Here is a 24,128-nt window from a genome sequence, read left to right on the forward strand (position 1 = left end):
ACAACTTCTTTCCCACAGTGCATGTCACAATTAGAAGCAAGAATAATAACACTGAACAAGAAAACTATTCTGCTGGATCTCTGCAATGGACTAATTTAATTCTCTGACATGTGCATAAACTTAACAATACCTAAAAGACATAAAAGAGGCACACTAAGTCAATAATAACACTCTCAAGTGCACAATGTGTAGAATAAAACTATTTTAACATGCAAGAGTGGCAATTCTATGCAACACCAAATCTTCAGTAAACAAAGAACAGAAATAGATCTCAGGGACTTGCTGGTATCTTTTTCTCCCCACAGAAATGCTGTCCTACGCTGTCATTACCTTGTGATGCTTGCTCTGTGCTCTGCCTACCTCTCCAACTCTGATTCTTCCTTTATCTGTTCTGTAAAGATTTCTAAGGGAACATGACTAATAACACAACTCCTCTAGTAAATGTGGCAGTTTTCTGTGCTTTTTCTCTCACCCATTAGCACTTAACTCTGAGCTGTATTAAGCATAATCATTTAATGAATTATTATATTTGGACAACTTATAAATATTATAGACAGATCTAAAAGTCTACATAGTATACAACTGAATAATTCAATTACTACCACCATACTAAATAAAAAGGGATCTAAAAACACATACTCATAATAACAAATGGGCTGATAAAGCAGAGCTATTAAATAGAAATATTAAGGTGATCCACACATGTAATCTTAAAAATTTTAGAAGTCACATTAAAAAAACAACTAGAAAGCAGTGTGGATGCTCCTCAAAAAGCTAAAGATAGAATTACTCAATGATCTAACAATTCCACTCCTGGGCGTTTATACAAAAGATTACAAATGAAGATACACTAAAGCTTCCAGCACACCCATGTTCACTGTAGCACTATTCACCATAGTCAAGGTACAGAATCTGTCCAGATGCCCCTCAATGGATGAAAGCACCAAGCAAATGGGCTATGTATACACAATAGAATTTTCATCATCTGAAGCTCAGTGCTGATGGCTCACACCGGTAATCCTAGCTACTCAGCGGGCTGATAACTGAGGATGGCAGTTTGAATCCATCCCTGGCAGCAAAGTCTCTGAGACTCTTATTTCCAATTAACCACCTGAAAACAAGAAGTAGAGCTGTGGCTCAAATTAGTAGAGCACTAACCTTGAGGGAAAAAACTCAGGGACAATGCCTAGGCCCTGAGTTCAAGCCCCACCAACAAAACATTTTTTAAAAATGACTGTATCATTTGTAAAAAAAAAAAAATGCAAAGTGTTGGGAAAAATTATGTTAAGTGAAGTAAAAGAGACAAAGGTTACATGTTTCCCCTCACATGTGGGAAGCTAGATTTAGCTTTCAAACTTACAAGTAAATAAGTTAATGGTATGCAAGAATGTACAAATATAGTACTTGAAATACTTGAGGCAGAACTCAAATAGTGTAATTTCTTAGAAAGGCAGAGTCAAAGTTCAACAAAATAAACACCAAGAAGCTGGTACTTGAAAGAGGTGGGATGGGGTCAAGAGGAGAGAGGTAGACAAATGAAGAGGAGAAGAGAGGAAGAGTGCAATCAATACTTCAATATATATCCTAAAAAATTAAGAAGTGTGAGGGAAGGGGGCTTGGAGAGGATATGTAAAAATGTTGAAAGGTATAGCATTGGTTAAGATGCATTATATTCACAAACTTCTTTATTAAATGACAATCTCTTTGTACAAGTACTTAGGTTTCCCACATTTGTAATAATTAGTATATGTGTAGGATAGTCCTAGCAGAGGATCACAATAGCTCAAAACCTATGTACATATGGCCATATAAGATGATGGAAGGTGAAATGAACTACAAGATACAGAAACAAGAGGTTTTTCTTTATTGCTGTTGTTTCTAATATACTAGTAATGTGATTTCTTTTTTCTTCATTTTTTCCTATTGTTTATCTCCTGCCATCACTGTATCTGATTCTGGTACCCTGGGTATTGTATACACATTTATCTGAGATAGGGAAAGGAAGGGGAACATCCAAATGGTGAGACGAAAGACAAAGGGCAAACCAATGAAACAGTAATACTCACGAAACAGTATGTTAGAAATGAACTGTGCAACTTGGTGGGGCACGCAGTGGGAGAAAAATGAGGGAAGGGGTAACAAGTTTGACAAAAATGTGTACTCACTATCTTACATATGTAACTGTAACCCCTCTGTACGTCACCTTGACAATAAAATTAACATTTTAAAAAATAAACATAATTTAAAGGAAAACTAAAACACAACAACAAAACAAAAAGAAATAGTGCCATGGTGGATATAATTCCATCACTCAGAAAGCTGACTCCTGAATTTCACCTTCAGGAAGCTGAAGATCATGAGTTCAAAATTAACCTGGGCTACTTGGGAGAACTTTGCTTAGCAACAACAACAAAAAAAGAAGAAACACAAAAATTAATTTTACTAGTGTTTACCCAAGAGTACATAAAGTATAACTTTAAAATGTAATTGACACAAATATGATTAATGAAATTGCTTATCACCTTTATACTAGTCTTGGAGATTGATGTACATTTTACAGTCCATAGAAAACAGTTATATTCATCTGCTTAGTAGCCACCAGGGGCTATTGGTCTCTGTACTGTATAACATAGCTATAAAGTGTATGATTCCTTCTCATTCCTTGGGTTATAATTTAAATGTTCTGTCAGGAAAATTTTCCCTGACCACCTTTCCTAAAACAGCCTTCCGTAATTTCTTTCTAGTTGATGACTTCATTCATTTCCTTTGTAATACAATACAGTCTGGAATATTCTACTTTCTTCACTTGCTTGTTTATATATACTATGAATAAAATAAGAAACCTGGGGCAAGAAATCTTGTTGCTTTCAATATTTTTATCTCTAGCCACTGATGGTGACCAGCATACAGCAGAATTTAATAAACATGATTGAATAAACAAATAAAATATATAGGCTCTGCTATGGTTTGGCACATGGAAAATACCGAGCAAAGTTTTTATCACATTACTGAATATTCAGAAAGAATATTGCACAAGGCTTTAGTGAATTGAAATTTTGTTTCCTGTTAAGATTGGTACTGGCCAGGCTTGCGGTATTTTATACCTGGTCATCTCAGCTATGTTGACAGATGGAAGATTAGGAAGACCATTGTTTGAGTTGAACAGAGAAAGAAAATAGGGGTTTCTATTTCAATCAATAATCCGAAGTGATGGCACACACTGTGGGCTCAATTATGCAGGAGACCATAGCTGAGAAGATCTCAGTTTGACACCACTGAGAAAAAAAAATCATGAGACACTACCCTCAAAGTAACTAAGGCTCAAGTGCCTTGCAGGCGTAAGGATCTGAGTCAGTCTACAACATGTCTCATTCCTTTCTGAAATATTATACATAACAACAGACTTGTTTCATTAGCAACACCTTACAAGATACTTAGGACACTTGGACCCTATGACACTAACCTAGATTCTATTAGAATGTGTATTTCTACCCTACTCACAGAAACATAAACATAAAAGTCAAGTATATTACCCACTGAGCTACGAAGAGCAGAGTCAAAGATGAGTGTGGGCTCCGAAGGAGTTCAGTACAAGCCAACTTATCCGCCTTTACTGACACTGCGAAATAAGTTAACATTAGAATGTAGTCCTGGAATTGCTGACTGTCACACTTACCACCATGTGAGATAATGTTGCTTGAAAATGAAGCCAATCAAGAGAAAAGCCAAGGGCATGAGAGATAGATTTGTGATGACAGTACTGTTATGCCCAGATTCTGCCACACATTCAGCTACTACAGAAATGGATATCTTCAAATATTCACTGCAGAATTGTTTGTAATAGTGAAAAACTGGAAAATTCTCAATGAGCCTTGGATAATAGGTTAAATAACGGATTAGCCATACTAAGGAATACTATAGAGCAATTTTTAAAAGCCACTGACGAAAAGAATAGAAACTGATCAAGATGAATCATACTTATACACCAACATGCTGAATTGAAACCCCTTAGAGGTAATATTGATTAAAATATAATGTAGTTATAAACTCCTTTGTTAAATGGCAACTTCTTTGTACCATTAAATAGTAATAAAGAAAAAAATTGAAAAAAAAACTGGGCTGGGAATGTGGCTTAGTGGGAGAGTGCTAGCAGACATGAAGCCTGGGTTCCATTCCTCAGTACCACATAAACGGAAAAAGCTGCAACCGGTGCCGTGGCTCAAGTGGTAGAGCGCTAGTCTTGAGCAAAAAGAAGCTCCAGGACAGTGCCCAGGCCCTGAGTTCAAGCCCCCGGGCTGGCAAGAAAAAAAAAGTCTAAAGCATCAGGCTATCCATACATACTGACATGCAAAGCCCCCTAAAATGTGTTTAATGGAATGAATAGTCTGTTAAAACATATATCACCCCAGATTTGAGGTTCATGTGCAAAGTTACAGAACAGAGGCTGAGGGTGGTGGGAAACATATCAATTGTGGATGGTGGTAAAGTTAGAGAATCAAGGTGTGAAGGAGGAGATTAGGGGGTGATAGAGAGTCAATTAATTCAACCCATTTGTTATCTATTTCATAAATATTAGAAAATAAAAATGAATTAATATATTCATTTGGTAATTTGAAAAGAAAATGATACTTTAAAACTTATTTGCTATTTTACACTTCCACATTTTCTACATTATACTCACTTAAATTGAACTACCTTGTTATGTTTTTCAAATGTAACAAAAATGAAAATGCTCTTCTCTGGCCCATCCATTCTTTATTGTTACCCGGTTTAAGTTTTCTCTCATTTTCCAGTCTGACTTAAGGCTATTCCAAATAAAGAAATTTAAGGAGAGACAAAAACAGCCACAGAAGGCAAGGTATATTAGAATCATCAGTGTACCTTCTAACATAGGCCAAGGTCTTTGTTTTACCCTTGGTCTCTTTTTCTGACTTCATAAAAGAAAGCTTGGATTTATTTATTTAACTATGACTTGAGTCAACTATAGTTCATACTAGTATGAACTATATTAGTTTTTCTTAAGTTGGAATTAGGACATTTATTTATGAACAGCTCATTGAAAAGTTTATAGTTATGAATTTATTACAATTGCTTTCCTAATTAACTCTAAATACCAGCCATTGGGTACAGTATCTTAGATATACTCATAATATTTCATTCTTTGGCACCCCCAAGATTTCTATGGCATTCTCTTCTTTAAATCACATAGCTAAGCTATATATTCTATATTCTGAGGCAAGAGTCAAGGATGATTCAGTTTTTAATACAGATGACAAGAACTCAATTGTTACAGTTGACCAACTGACACAAATATTTCTGTTTTATTCTTAAAACCTATTTATTTCAGTAGCTTAAACTGTCTACATAGTCTATCAACATTTCCCTTTTTCCGCTTAAAATCTTAAATTATACCAAACTTGGTTTAGATTTTCTGGAAGAATAAAAAAACACCTCAGTTTGAAGCCCACGTATGTCCCTGCGTCTCCTATTCTTTCCCCTCTCTCTCCAAAGGGGAAAAAAAATCTCCTGGCTTAGCATTTGTCATTCCCATACTTATTGTTTATACTTTCAGTGGATATGTTTATTTCTAAGTAAGATATTTATTTGCATAGCTTCGATTTTATGATATCACCTTGGATAGAGCCATTAAGTTGGCTTTCCTTTTTATTCTGGAGATTTAAACACAGTTCTACATAATTTATTATTTTTAACTTCCATGTAATGTTCCAATTTATACATCCTTTCTTCTATTACTGGACATTTAAACTATTTCCAATTCATTTCTACTAACTGCTCTAATTCTTATACATGTACAAGTACTTCTCTAAAGATGCACACTTACTTACAGGAGGTGTGGTGTGCGGTTCTAGGATATAGCAACCTCATCTTCTCTTGTTATTGCCAAACTTCATCCAAATACAGATTTGCAATTCAGCCATTATTGTATGAGAATTCTTGAGTCAGATTAATACAAACACTTTCTATATTATTGATATTGTAGATGGTGAAATATCAAGGATCTGGATATTGTATGGACATTGTTACAGCCTATAATGTATTAATTTAGATTTCCATTTTCAGAACTAAAATTGAACATTTTATATTATGATTCGCTTTTCCACTAGTGGGTTGTTTACTCTTCCCTTTCATACATTTGGAATGTTTTGTCATGGCACTAGGGCAAGTGTTTTACCACATAAGCCACAACCTCCGGGCCTTTTCCCTTTATATATTTTTTTCAGATAAGGCCTCATGGTTTTTGCTTGGAACCAGCCTCAATTTTTTTTTATTATTTTACCTCTGTGTATCTGGGATTTTAGTCATGTGCCACCATATCACCATATCAAGTATGTTTTTGAAGCCTTGTTTGCTTTATTTTTTTGCCTAGGCTAGTCTCAAATCATGACTCGCCCTCCTCTGCTTCTGTAAGTGATATTACAGGCATGAACCTGTACACTGAAGATGTAGTGAGGTTATTTACTCTACTGTTTCATGAATTAAACCATTATGAGTTATAGCAATAACTTCAGTGTTATGGTTTGTATATAAAGTGTTCCCCTCAAAGGTTCATATCATGAAGGTTTGGCAGCCAGCTGGTATTGGTGATTGGATCACGATATTCTAACCTAATCAGGAGATCAATCCACTGATGGATCCTGATTTGATAGTATTTGAGGGAGATAATAGAAACTACAATGTAGAACCTGGTTGGTGGATGTAAATCTCTATAACATGCCGTTGAAGGATGCATGCTCTTTCTAGACCCTTCTTGTCTCTCTCTTCTTCCTTGTTGCTTCCATGATGTTTGCTCTGGGCCCAAAGCAACAGAGCTGACCATATGCTAAAATTCTGATCATATGAGCCAAATTAAATCTTCCCTACCTGTAAGTTGTTTTTGTCAGGTACTTTGTCACAGACACAGTCCCTTGCATTCAGTGTGTGCTTCTTACATCATTGTTTATAGTGCCCTTTTCTGTTTTTGAAGATTTATGTTTTTTAATGAGAAATAGTTATCAAAATTTATTGTGTCAAAAGATGAAAAATAAGCTGTCATTTTTTCTAACATTACCATATACTCATATTTCCATATTACCAACAATGTAAGATTCAATATATAAAAGGAACTGAGGCTTCCTATTTCCTATGATCAGTTTCATACATCATTTATGGAACACATGCCATATCCCCTATACTGTATTTGTGGGAACAAACATGAAGCAATCTATGCAATCAATGAATTTACAGTCTCATTGATGAAAAAGCCTTGTGAGATTGATAGTAATGCTGAAGCTGCTAATGATGAGGAGATGAAGATGTATTCCTGTGTCTCTGTGTTAAGGCATTGTAACCGTAGATTAAAGAAGGAATGAAATGTTATTGTAAGAGATACACAAAAGATTGTATGACTACAATGAAGAGAGTATAAGCCAGCATCACAAAGATCATTCAAGGTGGTCAAATTTGAGGACCCACCAGTTACAGTAAAATCTGCAACTGACATTTATATTTTCCAAGGAGATGTATTCATAGAATGTAGATATTAATGTTGATTTATTTAGGAGATCAAGAGAATTAAAGGGGGTGATATATTATTAATTTCAAGAAAAATGCTTCCTCAGGAAATAAGTTCATTTTTATAATCAGTTATCTAATTCATTAGAGAAAAAAAACATTTAAAAACGTGTAATTCTGAGGAATCATAACAAATGATGCACATGTTCTGCTGAATTAGATTATTAATAATTTATAACATGGAAGTTAAAATGGACCCTTATTCCTTAAAGAAGCCACAGAGTGTACATATTTATAAACAAGACACCCAAATTTAACTTTTATAATCACATTATGCTTCCACCCCTGAAAGTTATAACTACGGTCCTAAAAAGTCTAGAAAACGAGACTGCTTATTCTTCACTCAGGAGGAAGAAAAGACTCCAGCTAGAAATCGAAAGGGGTAATGTAGGTGATCACCAGCATTGTATATTTCCTGAGGAAAACTCAGAGATCATTCTACTACCCTAAGCTAGGAGGTTTCCACTTCCGCCTGCCCCTCACTGTAACCCTTTAGGACTTACACACTCAAATGTGTTTTCCTATTAGGGGGTGACAGCAAAGTGGATCTAAATATGAGAAAATAAGATTGCCCTCTGAGAAGTAAACTTTGATATAAAAATAGGGCAGTTCAGATAATAAATAAATGAAATTCACTTCAATTACCAAAGACTGCAAACTCAGTGTCTGGAGACACACATGTAACTAATGGGCAATGGAGACCAATGTTCGACACTGCATAGAGAGTACTGTGGGGTCTGCATGGCTAGAACTTCAGATTCATTTAAAGGGAACACCTCAACTCTAGATGAATAACCTGATTTGGAAAGGAGCTAAATCTCTGGATTTTTCAAAATAAAAAGGTTATAGATCTGGGTTTTCTTGATGTTTGTAAATTGTAGCATCTACAGAGTATGAGAAAGCCTTTGAAGATTAGGTATATCCCTGGGTAAGTCAGTCTCAGACTCTCAGACATAACAGTAAACTACCTAGAGAAATAATGTGTCAAGCAGGTATAATGCATCATGAAGAGTAGGAAATAGGTTAAAAAATTCCATCTCAAAAGTTAGTGAAGATTGGTCAGTCAAATTGTGGCCTTCTTAGACTTTGGTATTTCCTCTTGTATGTCTTCAGGGAGAACTTCCTTGAAACTGAGGGACTTGAAGAGCAGCTCATTGGCTGCTCTTCATTGCAAGTGAACAGAGTGGGTGGAGATTTGCCCACCTGCATCCTGCCTCCAGTCTCAAATGGGCTGGGTGAGCCCACAAGCTGCCCATTTCCAAGATTTTCACTTCCCACTGTAAATGGAAATGCTGGGTGTGATCTCATCCAGGACTAGTCTTCTCATTGTTAGTGTGAGTGCAGCTTTGAAGGAAGGAGGTACTCAGATGACATATGTGGTTCCTGGGCCCCCAAGGCACTGGGTCAGACTGGACAGAGACAAATTCCCTAAGATAAACGGAGCTGTGGCAGAAGTGGTAGAGCTATCCGGCCTATCAGGAACTTCTCAACAATTGTCATGTGCTTGTCCCACAATGGTCCAGGTCCAGGGTTCATATGAATACCAACTGCATGAAGGGCTGGACTTGGATGTGCTAGGTAAATTATTCCCATCCTTGCTAGGTTGCTAAGTTACAGGCAATTTGCTACATAGCAATAGTAATCAAAATCCAAATAGAAGCAAGAAGTATGATAACAAAAATCTAAATGACTTGTATCCTTAAGTTTGGAGCAAGCAGAAAGAAAAAATTGACCAGCCTTCTAAGATTGTCAGCAGAAGTTAGCTGGGGTCAGTTACAGACTACAGGAAGCTGTCAGGAAGGGATCAAAGAAATTTTTTTTTAAAAAAATAACAAGTTGCTTCTGCTATGTCTATCCTAGAGATGTACTAATTATTTCCTATGAGGAAAACCATAGTGTCCATGTTTCTTTGGGTCTGGGTCACTTCACTTAGTATGATTTTTTTTTCCCCAAGTCCTTCCATTTCCTTACGAATGGGGCAATATCGTTCTTTCTGATAGAGGCATAGAATTCCATTGTGTATATGTACCACATTTTCCTGATCCACTCCTCTACTGAGGGGCATCTGGGTTGGTTCCATATTTTAGCAATGACAAATTGTGCTGCGATGAGCATAGTTGTGCTGGTGGCTTTAGCTCAATAGCTATGCGCGTATGAACATATAAGATAATACTAAGCAAAATGATCTCCATGTTATGGAAATAAGTGGGGGGGAGGGGAGGGGGGGAGAGGCAGGGAGAAAAGTGAGGGAGGAGGTAACAAGTTGAACAAGAAATGTACTCACTGCCTTACATATGAAACTGTAACCCCTCTGTGTTTCACTTTGACAATAAAGAATAAACTTTTAAAATAACAAGTTGCTGGGAACTGGAAGAAATGGATCCCTTAATATATCAATGTCAAAAATCTGGCATCACTCATTTGTGCTAATGTAGAAATTAGTAGTGTGTCTAATAGATTGGACGGTCTAGTTGAGGATATCTTCAAAAAGGTTTTGTTTTTAATTCTATTATGTAGCTTACACCAAGGTGTAGGAGGAAAGACATTGCCTTAATAATAAAGTATCAGGTATAAAGAAGCTGGTATGTGCATGGTAGCTTATGTGTGTGGTCAGGACCTGATGAGAATCTTCTAGGAAAAGAATTCATGCATTCCTGATCCCTGAGATCCAAAGCAACAGAAAATGGTACTTTTAAGCTACTCCAGAGGTGGGTATAAGGAGGACGGTAATTTGAAACCGGTCCAGGCAAAAAGTTAGCAGGACTTCATGTAAACAAATAAGCCAGGCATTGTGGTTCACATCTGTGGTCCGAGCTAAGTAGGAGGATCATGGTCTACAGCCAGCTGCGGGCCACAAAATAAAAAGCAAAGAACAACAACAAACAGCAAGCTAAGACTTTATCAGAAAATAACTAACCAAAGCCAAAAATCCTGAAGGCATGGCTCAACTAGTATGGCACACACCAAGCAAGCACAAGGCCCTGAGTTCAAACATGAGTACTGAAAAAAAGAAAGAAAGAAAGAAAGAAAAGAAAAGAAATAAGAATAACGAGTTAAGACTTCTTGGACTAAAAAGAAAGAATACCTGCTTCTTTGTCTCTCTAAATATCAAAAAAGCTTCAGGCTAAAGAAAATAACAACCCAGGATGAAATTATACATTTTTATTAAGAATTCAGAAAAATCTAAGGCAGTATTTGATAAGGTCCCTCCAAGGATCTTAAAAGTATACTGTCACAAATTCCTTCCTTTAGTAAGGGGGAGGGGGGAGGGGGGTATGAGGGACAAGGTAACAAACAGTACAAGAAATGTATCCAATGCCTAACATATGAAAATGTAACCTATCTGTACATCAGTTTGATAATAAAAAATTGGAAAAAAAAAAACCAAATTCCTTCCTTTAAACAATATGTTCCTAAGTATCTTAAAGATTTATCTCAACGTACCTCACTGGGGTCTCAAACAGAGGTCTATCTGGAAGATAGACATGAATTCCTAGAAATTCTATCAGGTTTGTAAGGGAATTGTTTTGGTGAAAAAGCACCAGTGTGTACTAAGAGAGATAGGGACAACACATAATGAAAAGTACACTTTGGACACACAACACACAAGGGCAGTAAATTTGGTATTCCTGTTTTTAAATGAAAGACAAAAGTTGACTCAAGGCCTAGAAACCAAATGGTAGAAGCAAAAGCTGAAGAGGAACAATTTTCAGCAAGAGATCAAAATACTGTTGAAAAAAACATAGGAGAGGAACCTGGGTAGATTAAAAGTATCTTCTAATTCTCCTGTGCATGGTCAGAAGACTATCTTTGCACAAATATTTTTCCCATTCAACCTGCTCCTCTTGCAATACGACTTTAACATCCTTCCCAACTAAAGGAAATATCTAGATTCCTTTCCTTGAGTATGGATAAGACTATGACAATAGCAGAAGTGAAGTGAAGTTTTATAACTTCTGAGGCAAGGTCATAAAAACTCACAGAGATTCTATTTGGTGCTTTTAAAATCCAGCCACATTACCATAGGAAACTCAGGCAGTCAATGGAGAAAGAATACGTGGAGAAAAAAAATTTCAGAACCCAGCCTACAGTCTAGCTAATCTCCTTGCCAATGGCTAGTACTAGCTCACGAGGTCCTGAAGAACCTCATTTTAAACCGTATTCAAGAGGGATGTCTAGTCCTCAACTGATGTACACTGAGCAACGATTAGCTACACAGGGCAAACTCTGCCAAAAGCGCTCACTGATGAGCAAAATGATGGATGTTATCTTATGTCAATAAGATTTGGGTAGTTCTGTAGCAGGAGACAGTACTTTCATTTAATGTTGTCCTCTACTTTTTCCTCATTATATAGGAATTTTTAGAAGATAAATATGGTCCAGATATATGTCACACCTCTTTTTTTATTTAAATCTCTACCATGACATTGTAAGCACTTTAAAGAATCTGAGGTAGTATTGTAATTGCTACATGCTAAAACAATTTGTATTTACAAACTGAGAAACAACCTGATGAGAACATCCTAGGACTAAGGAAATATGTTGTGAAAAATCCACATATTTCTTCATAAACAGATACTGTTTTGCCTAAACTTTAATAACCTGATTTTAATAAATACTGAACTATAAATATAGTTGTTTCACCACATACAAGTATAGAATCATAAGCAACTACCAGTACCCTGAGAATAATATTGCAATTACAATTTCTAAGTACAATTAGAATTTTCTTTTAAATATTTTTTACTGAATATCCCTTGCTTCTGTTACACATGAACATTTCCAAACTCCTCTGTAACAAATTCTTCATGGTTGTGTGTGTGTGTGTGTGTGTGTGTGCGTGTTTAAGTTTCCTAGAGGTTACTTCTATCCAGAGACAACTATTTCCTCTTTTATTATTTGTGTTACATTTTTATAGCAGCCATTTCTCCAAGGAATTTAAGGTGCTTAGCACAAAGAGGTTTGGAGGGAAGGTTGCTCGTTTCAGCAAACACCTTCCTCACATTGCAAGAGCAAAGTTAGAAGGAAAAGATGAGAGTAAGGACCAAAGTAATAGCATTGTAAGTTAGCAGGGGTTAGTTTATTTTAGAGCAGTGTGAAGTTGGGGAATTGTTAAAAAAAAAACACACACACAAAAAACATCATGTTCATCTCTGTTGTGCTACCTTGAGAAAAAGATGGTGTCCTAGCCTTTCAGCCCTAGGTAGATCTCAAGATCTATTATCTCAGACTATTCTACTTCTAGTATGTTAAGATGTAACTTATTCTCTTATAACTGGTTAAAATTGTGTGGTGATAAGTGGCTAAAAAATGAGGGGTGCTCCTTGTTTACTACCCAGTTTTCAGATTTGAGCATTCTATGGATTTTTGACTTCCTGGAGTCAATGACTTAGCCATATCTAAACCAATTAAAGAAATTAATTCATATCAGGTAAGGGAATAGTAAGGTGGGAATAGTAAGTTGGATTCGAAATAAGAGAGGCACCCCAGGCAGTGAGAAAAGGTCTGTGGGTGAAACAGTTCGTTGGTAAGGAAAGTTGGTAAGTCTTAAGTATGTGAGGCATAAAATACTCTTAATGGGACTTGAAATTCCAACTAAATTGAAGACTATGGAGAAAATGATATGTATCACCCACCTGATTAGGTGGGAGAAGATACATTCTGAAGCATCACATCTCCAGAAAAACAATATTATTCAATATTCTCTTTGCAGAGAATTTTCTTGAGAGAAACATGAGTCTTAGAAATAATGATGGAAAGAAAAAAAGACATGGAGAGCACGTGAAGCACAAGAGCAAAACAAGAGGAATGGAAAAACAAGAGCAAAACGAGAGGAATGGAAAAGCAAAGAATTGCTTCAAAATGTGCTCAAGAAAATGAGTCTGCTTAAAAAGATTTTCCATAAATGGAAGAAGCTCAAATTCTGTAGCACAGAAGCTTTTAGAAACTTACAGAGCTACATATAATGGGAGCTGTACTTCAGGAACAAAAGTTAGATACCATAAAAGGCCTGAAATATCTTTTCTTAGAAAGGGCAGCATTTTAATTATGTAAAGTTTTTCATGAATATTGAATGGATCAAAGAAAAAAATAAGTTAAATTTTCACATCAGTGACAAACAATGCTGAAATATATGTATGTATGCATGTGTGTATGTGTACATATATATAGATATATAGATAGATATAGATATAGATATAGATATATATTCATCATATGCAATGTGCCACACTGATCTAGATAGCTTAATGGGAGCCAGAGTTCAGGATTTCATTACGTTTCTTCAGCTTCACAATGTTTTAAGGAATACACTCCATCATGTCTCCAGTAGACCATGTAGTATACTACCATGAGAACTAATCTTTTTATTGCATGGGTGCTGACCCTGGGGCTGAACTCAGAGCCTGGGCATTGTCCCTACACTTCTTTTGCTCAAGGCCAGCACTCTCCACTTGAGCCACAGTGCCACTTTTGCCTTTTTTCTGAGTACTTTATTGGAAATAGGCATGTCAGGGACTTTTCTGCCTACACTGGCTTCAAACCTTGATCCTCAGATCTCAGCCTCCTGAGTATATAGGATTACAGGCCTGAGCTTACCAGTGCCAGGCAAGAACTAATCCTTTTAATGGCTGCTTTCTTTGATTGTATCACTAATGAATGATGAATTGTACATACTAAAAAAAGTTATAAAAAATTTAGATAAGAAAGTAAATATTACCTGTAATATCACTATAGTACCCCTAGGCACTCTGGTACCCAAACCTAAACACGTTGGTTACTTTTTCTCCTTTTGCTTTAGCTGACTTTGATCCATTGCCTAAATTTTAATGCATGTATATTTGAGACTTTTTCCCTAACTTATTTAAAACTATTTTACACTAGGAATATTAATCCTTAATCTCTATGTAATCTATATTTGTCATTTCTCTTTCACTTTTTTCTTTTAGTATTTTCTGATATATATATATATAAAGCTATTGAATTTTCACATCACCAAAATTTATAAGTATTTATTTTTCTTCATGACTCTTCTTTGTTAATAAGTGTATTTCAGCTAGATATTTATTTATAGTTACTTTGAGCTATCATTCCTTGTGCTTGCCAGCTCTCCAATGCTGGAGAAATCAACCTAAAAGAAGAGAAGTTTCTTTGGCTGAAGTTTCAGGTATTTCAGTCCCAATTACTATGCCCAGTTGCTTTTAGTTGCTTTTAGTTCTGAGTCCAAATTATCATGGCAAAAGCACATGGTGGAAAAAAGCTTCTTAGCTTGCCACACATAGGAAGCAAAGAGAAGAGGAGGAAGTGGCCAGGAACAGATGATTATATCCTGCAAGGATATATCTATTTCTTCCAATGAGGCCTCACCAAATGTATAGTTTTCACCACTTCTCAAGTTCTGAATCTATAAGTGGATTAACCCATTCATGAGGTCAGAGCCCTCATGACACAATCACTTCCCAAAGGCCACACCTCTGAACACTACTGTATATATCATCATTAATCTCAACATGCCATGTAAAACTGTACCATCTCGTGTTCCCTTCATGTGGTTTTCCTCCTGCTATTACTGTAACTGATCATAGTACACCTGATACTGTATATATGTGTATTGGAACTAGGGAAGGGAAAGGGAATACCAAAATTGAGAGACAAAGGATAAAAAGACAAACCATTCCAAAAGCAATACTTACAAAACTATTTGGTGTAAACCAACTGTAGAACTCATGTGGGGTAGAGGGAGAGGGGGAAGGGGAGGTGAGGGGAAAATGAGAAGGAGGTAACAAGTTGGATAAGAAATGTACTCACTGCCTTACATATGAAACCGAAATCCCTCTGGGCTTCACTGTGATGGTAAAGAAAAAAAAAATCAAGGCTACAACACATGAGCTTCTGAAAGGCTATTTAAGATATAAAACATACCCTTCCTGCAATGGAGTTGTTGTGGGCCTGGATCTAAAGAAAGAAGAAGCAAGTTCCTAAGATCCAGGCCTTGCTTCTTCTTTCTTTAGAACATCTGAACTCACTAGTCCTGACACATGCTTTTGTGTGCTCTGTCCTAGGATTCATAGCTGATTCACTTAAGAAACTATTGCTTCTAACTCCCACAGACAGTAATGTCATTTCATCACCGCATAGCCTAGAAATGAAGCCAGCAGACCATTTCAAAACATCAAATCAAGTCATTAGTGATGAAAGCAACTAAGCAATAAAAAAGAGTAAAGACTAAACTGGAATTCAAATTGATACAAAAATACCTCAAAAAACAAAACAAAACAAACAAAAAACCCCAACAGCTTCTCAACTAATTCCCACAGCCACACAGACAAGGTACTTATTTCAAGTATTTCCACCATCAGGAACCAAGCATTTCTAAGTAAATATCTGATTCTAGGCTAGTTGCAAAGAAAGCACATGATGTGTTTGAAGATGATATGCCAAACAGCAATGAATAATATATGACTTAATAGTGATGATGCCATTAGCATATATAACCCAGGGCTGGGGATGCAGCTCAGTAGTTAGATGTACTCGCATCGCATGTGAAGATCTGGGTTCACCAATCCCACCATTGCAAAACAAAGCAAAGGAAAAAACACAGGCAACAAGAATATATAAGCTAGATTGAACAGACTTATATTAGAAACTCAATACATATATATGTGTGTATAGATAGATAGATAGATAGATAGATAGATAGATAGATAGATAGTTATGACTGGAATTTGAGAGAACAAGAGAGAAGGTCACCTCTTTTTGCAAAAATAATTTTACTAAATAAATATAGAAGAAATAAAACTCAAATTTTTATATTTATTTGTGTGTGTGTGTGAGTGTGTGTGTGTTATATGTGCTAATAGGGAGTCAAACTCAGGGCCTCATGCTCTCATTCCGCTTTTTCACTCATGGCTGGAGACCTACCATTTGAGCCATGGCTTCAATTCTTTAATTAACTAGAGATGAGAATCTCTCAAATTTATTTGCCCTATGATTTCAGCCTCTTGAGTGGCTAAAATTCTAAGTGTGAACCACTTGCATTCAGCTCAAGTTAAAAAAAAAAAATCACGGGCTGGGGATATGGCCTAGTGGCAAGAATGCTTGCCTTGTATACATGAGGTCCTGGGTTCAATTCCCCAACACCACATATACAGAAAACGGCCAGAAGTGGTGCTGTGGCTCAAGTGGCAGAGTGCTAGCCTTGAGCAAAAAGAAGCCAGGGACAGTGCTCAGGCCCTGAGTCCAAGCCCCAGGACTAGCCAAAAAAAAAAATAATCAACATTAAGCAGAAATTCTATTTAGTCTTCACATGAAGTTAACATGACCAATAGAAAGGATGTAGAGAGCCACACCGAAACTTCAAGGGTCAGGGCTGTCATTACCAGGCTCCTTGTGGGAAATACACTCTGTTGGCCATAGGCTCAACAGAAAGGAGGAAATGGAGATGCTGAATTATTTACCAGCAGTCGAAGGACTTAACAAAATGAAACTCTGTCAAAGACTAAATAAATAGCTTGGTGGTTTTTAATGGCAGGTGACAGAATGTTCACACGTAGGCAGTATGTCTTTGCATTTCCCCTTGTTAAGAAGTGAACCTTCTTTTCCCTTCCCTTTGAATGGAGGCTGTTCTCTGACTGGTTTTGAATTACAGCACAAATCTCTATGCTGTGCTAGTTCAAAGCCCAGTCTCAGGAGGCCTTTAAGCGCTTGCAGACTTTCGGGTGTGAAAAGGCCCAGGCAGGCCAACTGAAGCACATGAAACCATTTTCATCAGAGGCAAGTGACTGAGGCCATTCTCGTTGAGCCAGCCTCAGCTGACCCAACAGCCAACTGCAGACGCATGAGTGCACCAAGCCAACGCCAGGGAGAAGCTCGGCTCAGCCCAGCCACAACGCCAACCTGAATTATGGGCTAAACAAATGGCTGTGACGTTAAGTCACAAAGTTTAGGAGTGGTTTCTCTCATAGCAAAAGTAAACAGATACACCATCATCTCTGGCGATTACTGTAGTGCTGGGCATTTACAAGGTATACACCAACTAAAAGCCAGATAAATATGTTGAAAAGATTAATCCACCTAATATACTTTCTCTTGAATACCAGTGTTTGCTAAGAGATAGAGAGAGATGACAGGAGCTCTGAGGCTAGCACAAGAGAAAAGCAAGTAGATGGCATGCACACAAGGCATGACAATTCATTAGAATAATGTGTGTGTTTAGAATAATGGGAGAGATGCCCAGGACCCAGAATGAGGGCAGAGCAAGGGACAGAGGAGGGGACAGATTGGCAAAGTCTTTTAAATACTGAGCAATATCAGTTGAATATCAGATGAATAAGGGGTTGCAAGTATGGATATTTATATACTGTATAGACATGGAGGAATACTACAGTTACACTGCTTGAGAAAATGAGACTGGAATGAGAAGGGAGATATTATTAAGTTTCCTCAGGAGTCTGTCTACTTCTATTACCACCTATATGAGCCCCAGCAAATCACTAAGTCATAGCTTCAATACCAGCAAAGAAGACGTGAGTAGCAATTAGATGAGAGTTCCACTGAGAAATAAATAAAATAACATATGCAAAGTGCTAACAGAGTGGTGCTATCACTTATTATGCCTATAATAATAATAAACCTGTCTTGTGATTTTTATTTTGTTTCCTTGGATTTAAAAGTATTTCAACGGGGCTGGGGATATAGCCTAGTGGCAAGAGTGCCTGCCTCGGATACACGAGGCCCTAGGTTCGATTCCCCAGCACCACATATACAGAAAACGGCCAGAAGCGGCGCTGTGGCTCAAGTGGCAGAGTGCTAGCCTTGAGCGGGAAGAAGCCAGGGACAGTGCTCAGGCCCTGAGTCCAAGGCCCAGGACTGGCCAAAAAAAAAAAAAAAAAAGTATTTCAACAAAGCTGGGCACTAGTGGCTCAGGCCTATCTGTAATCCTAGCTACTCTGGAAGCTGAGATCTGAGGATTGTGGTTCAAAGTTAGTCCATGAGACCCTTATCTCCAACTAATAGGCAAAAGGCCAGAGTGGAGCTGCAGATAAAGTGGTAGAGTACTAACTGTGAGCAAAAAGCTCAAGGCCCTGAATTCAAACTCCAGGTCCAGCACACGCGCGCGCGTGCGCACACACACACACACACACACACACAATTTCAACAAAGAGGGCCTAGTGGCAAGAGTGCTTGTCTTGTACACACGAAGCCATGGGTTCGATTCCTCAAAACATATATAGAAAAGGCCAGAAGTGGCACTGTGGCTCAAGTGGCAGAGTGCTAGCCTTGAGCATAAAGAAGCCAGGGACAGTGCTCAGACCCTGAGTTCAAGTTTCGACAAAGAAGAAAGCACATCATAATGATAGCAATAATCAAACATTATAAATTTATATGCATAGGTGAACACATATGTATATGCATATACATAAATAGATAAGATAGACAGATACACATACTTTCAAAAGAAGAAAGTTCTATTTATTTGTGTATATACTTATCAACAGCTTGAACTCATGCTTGCTAGGCAGGTGTTAGATCTCTAGAGCTATGGCCTCCTCAGCCCCAAATCAAATTCTTTATGTGTGTATATGTGTGTCTTGGGGGGGGGGATCCTTGGGCTTGAACTGAGGGCTTGGGAGCTGTGTGTGAGCTTTTGTGTTCAAGGCAATACAGTTTGAGCCACAGCTCCACTTCCCACGTTTTGGTGATTAATTGAAGTTAACAGTCTCACACACTTTCCTGCCTAGGATGGCTACGAACCAGTCATCAGATCTCAGCCTCCTAAGGAGCTAGGATTACAGGCATGAACTACTTGCATCTGGTTTCTAAGAATAAATTCTTTGATTTTAATAATCTGTGTTTCTGTAACAAATTAGAAATTTTGTTATTGTTGTTTGTGTTGTTTACTTTGTAGTGATAAAGCTTGAACTCAGGGCCTCATACTTATAGGCCCACACAAGCATGAACACAGATACTATATAATACATTATATATCCATATATCTGTGCAGAACAATTTGCATGTGAGCATTCATAACCCAAAAATTTATTTAGCAAAGGAATCCTAGGAGCATTTGCTATATCTCTTGAAGACTTGGGAATGGATTCGGGAAAAAAAAATGACTTCACATCTTTGTAACATCTGTGTATTTCAGGGACGCCTCTTCATAGGAACTTTCAGGAAGCTTCATGAACTAGTCTCTCAAGAGTGCACCAGGGTCCCGGCAGCACTATTGAGGGGAAAAATTCATGCGCATCCCTTGGAGAGCTCTACTAGGGTAGCAGGAAGGAATGTTAGGCCGGCTAGACTGCTGCAAGGTGTCCATTCCAGCATGATTCATTATCAGGAGAAAGGAATTCAGTCCCCAACGGGCACACAATCCAGGACAAATGTAATTAAGCCTTTCAATATTCTTTAAACCAAGGATATAAAATACAGTTTTCTCATCATTTTTTACAGGTTTAAGGACCATGAAATTACGAGACGATACTTTAGTCTGTTGCTGAGCTCCTAAACACCAAATCTCCCAGGAACAAAAAGCCCAAGGGAAGGAAGTTAATTTCATTTCAAAGCTCCAGTTCAGTTGGCTTCTGTTGTCTGATACGAACTGCTGCCAGTTCTTATTTCATCACCCTTAAGGTCATGATCTGCTCACATCTTTCTGGGGAACCAGCAGTGGCCATTCTTAAAGCAAATGACCTGGTGAGCTGAGCACAGGCAAGCTGACCGTACCTAGGAATAGACTTCTTGCTTGCACAAAAGTAAATGTTCAGGAATGGTGAGCTCACTTGAGATAGGCCTCTGGGATGAAAAGAATCAGGCGAGAACTTGTACTGAAGCCATCAGCAGAGACCCTTCTCTTCTGGAGCAGGCCGGCTGTCAGGAAAAGAGAAGTCTGAAGCTACTTACTGGCAGTACTCTTTGTGCACGAAGCCCACCAGCCAGAGGACAGCAGAATCCAGAGCAGAGACAGGACAAAGGGGAAGCACAGTGTTCGCAGGACAATGGGAAGAACCTTGATTCCTATTGAGTCAGAAACCAATGTATCACAGAAATTTTTTCAGCTATTGAGCCAACTAATTCCTGTTTTTCTCACGCCTGTTTGTGGTAGCTTTCCTATTACCTGGCAATTGATTCTGATTTGACTGACTGATTTGCCTGTATTTCCACTTACTTCAACAAAACTGCTGAAGGCTGGCATTCGGTTCTGGAGCTTCAGACAGAATGAAATGGAGTTGCAGGCCTCGGGAGGGTACTAGGCTCAGCAGTAAACCTTCAGGCTAGCTGGCCATGTGCTGTTTTGAAATTGCAGTTCATGGATGTCTACATCAACCCTGTCTCACTGGACCAGAACAGTCATTTTGAAGGACAAGGCAAGGGAAACATACTCAATTAGTGAGCCTGCTTTAAAAAAATAAACCTGGTTGTTTGTGTTCAGACTAAGAAGCAAAAATAAAATTGTCTTTGAGAAGCACAATGTTTCTAGAACAGAATGGTAAATAGTTTATTCAAAGTCTACCATACTGAAACAACAATGTGGACAAATAATGCTAAATTGTGGTAGTACTAATTATGATGGAGATAAATGATTCCAGAGACAGCATGAAACCATGAAACAGGTATACAAGGACTTAGGAATGTATACCTAAGTAGTTTTCTTTTTTTTTTTTTTGGCCAGTCCTGGGCCTTGGACTCAGGGCCTGAGCACTGTCCCTGGCTTCTTCCCGCTCAAGGCTAGCACTCTGCCACTTGAGCCACAGCGCCGCTTCTGGCCGTTTTCTGTATATGTGGTGCTGGGGAATCGAACCTAGGGCCTCGTGTATCCGAGGCAGGCACTCTTGCCACTAGGCTATATCCCCAGCCCACCTAAGTAGTTTTGTATTCTGGATAATGTACTTTTGATATGATTTAGCAATATGCATTTTAAATCTAAAAATACATCAAGATAGAGTTCATTTTTCCAAAAGCATGGAGCTTTACTTAGTTCGTACTATGAATCCCTAACTGGGGGACCCAGCTCTAAACTGCCTCAGGACATTTAAAGAATTACATAGCAGTGCCCTTGATAAAACAAGATGTGTCAAAAAAAAGAGACATTTACTAAAACAAGGTATGTCAAGAAAAACATTTTCACAAGTCTCAGACTAGTATTATTCATTATTTTTCATTTGTAATAAAATAATATGAGTAAAATACTTGTTATCCATACATGAAAATGTCATACAAAACCCATGGTTTTATATAAGTAAAAAAACGAATGTACTAAGTATTAAATGGTAACACTTTATTACAAAACTTTCTAAAGTAAATCACTAGTAAAAATGAAATGAGTATTTGCATATAAATTTTACGGAACTCAATCTGCTAGAATGCTAAGTCTGTCCCATGCAAGAAGAAGTAAAGCTAAGAAGTAAATGAAGTTCAGCTTTAGCCCTCACTTTTCCGAGTCTCTTACTATTATCCTACCGTTCTTTTGGTGCCAAATGTCACCACGCCCCATCAATCTGGACTCATCTCCAAGTTCTCAAAATATTTCTCTCCCTTTATCCAAGTATCGACCACTTACAAATCTTAAGTAGAAGGATCACATACTTGCATATGGTTTTAAAAGCTATTTTCTTTAGGTAAGCTGGGAACCTTTCAGTGTATCGAGTCTCACTGATCAGTAGCTGTGTGACATTGATATATGGGAATTTAGAGATTTAATTATCAAGAGTATGATTATGCCCGGGTCTTGTACCAATGAGCCAATCTGTATGTGAACAATAGTTAAGGTAAGAAATCTGTGTACGTACTCATTTCTATACACCAAGACTTTCCTTTCCTAGTAACATGAACAGAGCTTACCTCAGTTTCTTCAAGGAGATTTATCCTTGCTGTTCCAGGTAAAGTTGGGATAGCAGCCGGCCCGTGAAGAGGACCACATCAAAATAGAATCAGAGAAGCTCCTTCCTGCTTCGTTCTAGGCTTTCATGCACCTCATTGAAATCACACAGAGTAACTCCCAGCAAGGTGTTAATGATTAATAACCACCTTAATGTGCTCTTGGGCTCAAACATGAGCTAGTCATATATAGTTTTAAAAGGTAACTGCAAAGTACAGGGATGGAATGTACAGTGGAATGCCAAAGACATGGCTGATTTTTTAAATATTTACATCAACAAAGCACTTAGAATTCTTCTAGCCCAATCAATTTCATAGCATTTATTCCAATTACTATGCAGGAAATTAGGCATTGCTATCAACTAATAAATCATCCATAGCCAGGTATCCTTTGTACTGTCTGATACTATGAACCAATATGGCATACTGCTATCTAACAGATTCCAACACGTTTGCAAAGAGAACTTAGCATGGAAAAAACAACAACAACAACAAACAAAACCGAAGAAGCAACATAGACTTGAATGGGTGAAGATTATGTGAACCATGGGGCAACAATAGACCATTACCATCTATTATATACCAGGTGCTATGTTTTAAATTAATATGCCTCTCAGCAAAATCACAAAAGAAATGTGGCACTGAACAGAAGTATAATTGTTTTCATTGTGACAGTCAACATCTGTCTACAAAGGTAGCTGATGGGTGAATTCCATGCATTAACTACTTAGGCCAGAGTCTGGTCTTATCTCCAGCTGAGATCAATGATAGGTGTTTTGGTTTTTGTTGGGTATGTGTTGTTTGTTTTTTTTAAAAGAAGTCTAAACTGCTCTACAGACTGCCCAGAGTTCAAGGACTCAATACTCAACACAGTTCTGTCCATTCAGACTTTTCTCTAACACCAGAAAAACAAAACTATTTTCCATTGCAGGAACATATACTCTGCAAATAAGTGGCAGAATATCCATGTAAAGAGAAGTCAACACAAAAATTGAGAGGCACATAAACTACTAAAACTTTCCAGACTGGCACATTTACAAAATCATCTGAATATCAATTCTTAAAAGATAGGAGATTATTGTGCTCATTATGCAATCACTATTCTCTTTATTAATCCTTCATTCTACTCCTTATACAAGCTCTTTAGAATCTCTGTCCTTTAAAATTCCAGTCTTCTAACTGTATCTAATGAGAGATTGAATAAAGATTTTAATTCCAGAAAAAGCCGGAGTTAGATCATCAAGTTCAAGTCTAATATTATAGCTGAGAATAGTGAGGTCCAGTGTGGGGATGAACAGAAGCAGAAAATAAAATCAGAGGACAACTCCTGACTTACACGAGGCAGCTATTTCTTATACACCTACCTTGTGTCTCTGAGCCCAACAGATCTTAGTCAATACATTCTCTAAGTTAATCCCTTTGTCAGAAGATAATTTCCATATATCAACACTTCATCAGATCAAATGTGTGCAGACAAGCAAAACAAGTCAGAAGGTTCTTTTGCATAAATTTCGACTTCCTTTTAGAAGGGACATGCAAATTTCTTTTTAAAAAGTAAGTAGGTTTGCTGGATCCACAGAATTAGCTAGCAGCGTCCATTTCTAGCCTATGCTTATAGTAAGTAGATAATTAGTGTGCTACATTGGTGAGTATTTATGGGCAACAAATTCTAGTTAATTCTC

At 37.5% G+C, this 24,128-nt stretch overlaps 1 protein-coding gene across 2 annotated transcripts in view; it reads right to left on the bottom strand.

Moving 5' to 3' along the window:
• Mctp1 (multiple C2 and transmembrane domain containing 1) overlaps positions 1-22,502 on the bottom strand; it is a 346,766-nt gene extending 324,264 nt beyond the window's left edge. The window contains exon 1 of one of the 2 annotated variants that reach the window (XM_048331271.1): positions 22,411-22,502. The gene's annotated coding sequence lies outside the window, so the exon portion shown is untranslated. Of the gene's footprint in view, positions 1-20,351; positions 20,440-22,410 lie in introns of those variants that run through there. The other variant, XM_048331270.1, reaches the window with a different exon arrangement.
• Between the last annotated feature and the right edge of the window lie 1,626 nt (positions 22,503-24,128).

This window comes from Perognathus longimembris, chromosome 22, assembly GCF_023159225.1.
Source record: "Perognathus longimembris pacificus isolate PPM17 chromosome 22, ASM2315922v1, whole genome shotgun sequence".
NCBI lineage: Eukaryota > Metazoa > Chordata > Mammalia > Rodentia > Heteromyidae > Perognathus > Perognathus longimembris.